Genomic DNA, 6,394 nt, shown 5'->3' with positions numbered 1-6,394 from the left:
TACTACGCAACTGAGCTTATACGTAGAAGTTTCATAGTTGGAAACAACTACATACATTCTCACCTACTATAATACTTTTATGATTGATGGCACAATACTTTTTAACACATGCAACCAGATGATAAAAATATACATATGCTCTTTTCCATTAAAACTCTTATACATACTAATATGTCTAGCAAAACTACTCATAGTATAAAAACATCACACTCATAAGAACAATGCTATACATGCTCATGCAAGTTTCCTCATGGAAATTAATCGAAGCCTCATGGGAATTAATCCAAGTACCTCATGGAAATTAATCCAAGCCTAACCCAAGTACCTCATAGAAATTAATCCAAGCCTCATGGGATTTAACCCAAGTATAGTTTCTCGTGGGCTATAAACCTCACTTCGATGCACATTTAGTGTTCACATGCTTATGCCTCATGCCTTAAAACAATATACATATACTTTTTAATTTCATGAACATGCCTTTAACTCATACTTCCAATGTAAATCCATAAATAGTTTAACACCTCAATTCATCAATCAACATTTGCATAATTTAAATCCCAAAGATAGCTCACAATCAAATCCTTTTAAATCAGTTCAAATCACACTTTTCAGTCACACATCATTTCTCATAAACATCATTGATACTTCAACATAATTGAAACTACTTAAAACATCCAAAACATATTGTCAACATACAGTCGGTTTGGATTTATAAAACACATATATATTTTGCAATTCTATAATATATGAAAATAATAGTTTCTCATTGAGTATAATACTCACCTGGGCTGCATTGGACTCATGACTCGAACTCTACATTGGAGAACCCATTGAAGTCTCCAATTCGGACACTATCCTGAAAACATTGGTATCGTTAGACTACGTTATTGAACTCTACACTCTATGACACACAAACCACCCTCGTGCTCACACGTTGCATTACCTGTTTCTAGAGCTAGCTAGGTATCCGAAACTATTATTAGGTTATCATTTAGGTTTAGGTCATATTTTATTTCGCTTATTATCTTTAAGATGCGTTTACTATTTATTTGCCTACTCTTTATTATTACATCATATTATCATTGATAATCCTTTTAATGGCTTGTTGATTATTTTTAAGGTTTGCAATGTATATTTGACTCGTATACATGTATATGTACATATACATATATACATATACATATACAACGCTTAAACCTAATCTGACGATACACTAAAACACTTAAGTGTACATGGATAGGTAAATTGGATACCAAGTTACTTTATTATCATTATTAGACGTTAAGCTTATGGTTTGTTTATCCACATAAGCCTATTTCAGTAATACACTTAAGGCTTGAGACATCATACATGAGTAAGTGCATTAGTTATTTAATTACTAACCATATAAATAGTTTAGATTATAGAACCTTAATCTTGTTTAGCATATTAATTATTAGATTAGGTTACAATCACATATTGCAATATATTTATTTATTAAGGCTTGAGACATATACATAAACATCAAAGCTAAGGATTATACTTTGGGCTTAATTTGCTATTTATGTGGATCTATTCATACCACTTATTACACTTTACCATTTTATTCTTTCTTTAACTATTTCCTTTACATTATATATCCCTTTAGACATCATAATAACCTATTCTCTATTTCAACCGTATCCGCCATTTACATAACAAGGATATAAACACTTTAACCTCAAACCCTTCAATCATTTTATAACTTCCTTTACTTCACCTCAAAGTATTAGCCATAAGCTACCATAACTAACCTCCATTTTAAATAAACCCATCAACAATAACTTCTACTAACATCCCCTAACAATTATCGTTCTTAAACCACCCTTCACTTTCAAGATCACATATGCCCATGATCCAATTTTTACCAAGGCCTAACACATACTCATCAATTTTCTAAGAAAATCAACTCTCAACCAATCTAAACAATTCAACCCATACATCACTTAGCCTTAAAAATAGAGAGTTATTAAATCAACACCAAAATCAACATCACCAATGCAAATCAACCAAATAAAGCTACCAAAACCAAAATCCATTTAATGAGAAAACATAATTTCTCCTCAATCATTGGTTAGTGTTAACCCAAAGGACTTTTAACCAAACACTCATGCATCTAGAATAATCATAACAAGAAATCCATACCCTGCCATACAACCATCGAAGCCAACAAGAAATCTAACACAATCAAAGCTCGAAACCTCAAATATCCATCCGGTATAACATCAATAACCATTCGGCTATTCCAAAAATATAGACAAATCACAATAAAACCCTAGCTTTCTCGACAAGACCGAAATCAATTTCTGTTTTCGTTTATCATAACCTAAAATTATAACCAAAAACAATAACCCATAAAAACTCTAAGATTCTAATCTATAAATCCAACCCCAAAAGAAAGACCCATTCGGTCAATTAGAAAATCACCCAAATATTAAATCCAAAACACTTAGAATAATCCGAGAATTTGCTTGAAAATTACCTAATAAAATAAAGATCAAGAACCACTGGAAGTTTCGCCGGATTTCGCACCATCAATCCGCAGGAATTCATCCTTGATTTCGTTGGAAAAAGGCACTTCGGGATGACCCAGCGAAAATCGGGTCTTCCATGGTCTCACGGCGTCACCTACTCTGATCACCGGTGACGACCCACTGATCGGGTCCTCACACGGGTCTCTCCATTACCGTATCTCACTCACTCAGTCTTGATCTACTCTCTCTCAACGGGAGTGAAGAAGAGGAAGAGAGAAATGGGGAAAGGGTCAAGCGCGTGTGTGGGTAACAAAGAGCAGAGGGAGAGAAGGAAAGAAAATAAGAGAAGGGGAAGGGGGCTGTGTCGAGCATGAGGGAGAGAGGGAGAAGGAAAGAAAAGAAGAAGTGGGAGGGGGAGAGATCGGGCCCAAAGGGAAAAAGGGGGAGAAAAAGAAAAAGATAAGATGAGATTGGACACGTGGCGCAATGTGAGTGGCTGGGAGAAGATGAGGATATCCTCTCTAGCCAACCAGATGATGCCACATGGTAGAGAGATATTGTCTTTTATTTAAAACCCATATCTTTTGTTAAATTACTGCAGGACCCCACTTTAATAAAATTATATCATTTAATAATTAATATGTAACCCCACATTAATTTAAACTACTCTTTAATTAATGTAATTGAATATTTGTTCAACTAGGACCCACTATAATAATTATTCTAATTCTACTATTTTATCTAAGACTTATTTTATTTTCTTAACATAAATACTATCACCTAAAATATAATTATTAGTCCCATCATTTTTAATTTCATTATTTTAACTTGGACTTACTATATTTACATAATATAAATATTATTACCTAGAATATAATTACTAATCCCATATTTGACTTATTAATTGCTAAATGTCCTATTTAATTTCTTGGTCTTTACAGGGAATGGGTTGACTAGGGAACTTACCCTTCTCTCTCTCTCTCTCTCTCTCATTCATGTGATTTGCAATTTGACCCTCCAACTTGGCAATCGTTTGGCTTGTGTTCTGCATGAAAGACTTGAGAGTGTCTTCCCAAGTTGATTGTGAAGCTGGCACTTGAGTGGGTGCCTGATATGCCAATGCTGGCTGAGCTGAACGACCATGAAACCCATGGGGGTATTGGCTTTGGGCATGATGAGGGGCTTCTCCCTGGTCCATGGGCTGGCTTTGCTTCCATGAAATATTTGGGTGGTTCCTCCACCCAGGATTGTCGAAGTCGGAGAATGGTCCCTGTGCTTGCTTCCTATAGTTGTTGAAAGCGTTCACTTGTTCCATCGAGCACTCAACAAAAGTCGGTGAAGATGGACAACTCTGTGTTAAGTGCATAGGGCTAGCACAAATGGAACAGCAATCAACACTGAAAGTATTAACCGCATTGATAGACTGGTCTATTGAGAGAGCATCAACCTTTCTAGTAAGGGCATCTATATCTTTAATTCACCATCCTCCCTAAACTCATAGATGCCTCCTCTTTTGGGGATTCATGCAGATTTATCCCGACAACTCAAAAAATCCCACTGCTGCGAGTTGTCGGATAACTTACCCAAAGTTTTGTAAGCTTCATCCCCTATCAAATTCAAGAATGCTCCCCCATTCATTGACTCGATCATACTACGGTTGGATTGGGTCAATCCTTGGTAGAAGAAATGAACGAGTCTCCACTTTTCATATCCATGAGGAGGGCATCTTATCAATAGTTCCTGAAATCTCTCCCAACCCTCTGAGAACTTCTCATCCTCCTCTTGAGTAAAAGAACTGATCTCCTTTATGTACTCATTCACTTTAGACATTGGGAAAAACTTATTATAGAACTTGTTCAACAAATTTTCCCAAGAGGTAATAGACCCGGGCATGTTTGAGTCCAACCATGCCTTGGCTCTATCATGAAGAGAGAAAGGAAATAGTATAAGGTAAACTGACTCCTCAGAGAAGTTCTGAAACTTGGATGTGGCACAGATATCCTTGAACTTCTTCACATGGCTATAAGGATTTTCATGATCCAAGCCATGGAATGAGGGTAGGAGTTGGATGACATGAGGTTTTAAATTAAAATGGGTAGCAATGGTAGGTGGAAGTACTACACACGAAGCAGAATTTGTCGCAACGGGTGCGAACAAATCCCTAAGTGATTTAGTATAATCCACATTTTCCACTCTCGGTGTTCATTCTCTCTCCTAGGCTGCTCCACATTCACGTTATCTCCCATCTCAACCGATTCTCGCTCAACAGGTGCTCTACACTTTCTCCTAAAAGCCCTTTCTAGGTCGGGATCTAAGGGTAACACTTCTAAATTTAACGATCTTCGACCAAGCATACACAAAATGCCGAAACAAAATAAACTAAAATTTAACTAAAAGAAAAAAAAAATGCAAGTGGGGCAACAAAATTATCCAAAGATCCGGTTCGTTCCCAGGAAAGTGAGGGGGGTCACAAGGACCACTTAAGTCCTAAGACCTTCCTAGCCAGAACTTGCTTAGACACTTGGATAGCATCGTAAGACCACACTAGCAATTTTTTTTTTTTTTTAAAAGATAACACACAAAAATAACTAAAAGAAAAATGAAAACTAACACAAAAGCATACAACGAAACAAATATACCAAAAAGGTAAAAAAAATTAAATCTTGCAAACCTTACAAGATTGGACCAAAAATAAATTTTTGCCAAAAAGTTTCAGCTACTGAACTCCTCAAGTGGTGCCCTTTGCGTTGGTGTGCTTGTGCACAAGTCCGTGGATTATCTCACTAAAGCTGCAAAGCAATGGCAGAAACTCTTTTCTTTTTTCTTTTTTCAAAAAAAAAAAAAGAAGAAGAGAATAAAAACAAACAAAAGATAATGCAAAAAAAAAAAAAAAACAAAAACAAAAACAAAAACAAGATACTAACAAAAACAAACAAACAAAAAAAAATTGTAATTTTTTTTTTTGGACAATAAAGCAAAAACAAATAAAAAAAATTGCAAGAAGAAGAATAAAAAAAAAAAATCTATCTAAATTAGTATAAAAATAAAATCAATTCAAACCAAATTAATTTTCACAAACAAAACAATTCCCCAGCAACGGCACCAAAAACTTGTTGTGAGTTTTAATTGTACTCGTAAGCGCACGAGTCGTTTGCAATATAGTGTGTGTAAGTGCGAGGTCGAATCCGCAGGGAATTGCGTTGCAAAAATCAATTTCTAATTAAATTAATCATATTTTAATCTAGTGCCGAATTTTTGGGATTTTATAAAGCAAAATAATAAACTAAATTAAAATTGAATAAGAATAATTAAAAAAAAGCCACTAAGGTTTTAGAATCCACCTCGCCATATCAAACAACACATTCTTGTATTTTATTCATACACCCGATAAACAATTATGCCTTATTGATTGTTCAAAGTCCCAAAAACAAATGCATATTAACTCATTCAATGAATCCAACCATTAAATAAATCACAAGGAATACCCAATTGAAATTAAATCATCCAATGTATTTGTTTTGACAAACAAATCACAATGGATATCCTCTTTCAATTGAATGATTCGATGTATCAATCGGTTGAAACACATGGAATATCCAACTTTAAATAAGTAATTATTCAATCAAAAGATATACATCAATTAATTGAGTTTGGACTTGAACAATATTTTGATAAAAGAAAAATGGGATTATATAAATAAAATTACTAGAACGTGTGTTATTAATGACGAGGTTTCATTTTCAACCTTAGTTGAAGATTTTAGCCTCTCATGACTAAAAACAACACGCTAGCTTCAATTGAAAACTTAAAGAAATAAATTAAAACGATGAAGAAAAAAAGATGAATAGAGACTAAATAACTTTAAATAAATTAAAGGAATAAATTAAAATGACTAAGAAAGA

At 34.4% G+C, this 6,394-nt stretch overlaps 1 non-coding gene across 1 annotated transcript; it reads left to right on the top strand.

Moving 5' to 3' along the window:
- Positions 1–4,200: 4,200 nt before the first annotated feature.
- Positions 4,201–4,306, top strand: LOC133858981 (small nucleolar RNA R71). The gene has a single exon (XR_009898651.1). It is a non-coding gene; the product is annotated as a small nucleolar RNA R71 (small nucleolar RNA).
- Positions 4,307–6,394: the final 2,088 nt, after the last annotated feature.

This window comes from Alnus glutinosa, chromosome 1, assembly GCF_958979055.1.
Source record: "Alnus glutinosa chromosome 1, dhAlnGlut1.1, whole genome shotgun sequence".
NCBI classification, from domain to species: domain Eukaryota; kingdom Viridiplantae; phylum Streptophyta; class Magnoliopsida; order Fagales; family Betulaceae; genus Alnus; species Alnus glutinosa.
This window is presented reverse-complemented; position numbering and strand designations above follow the sequence as displayed.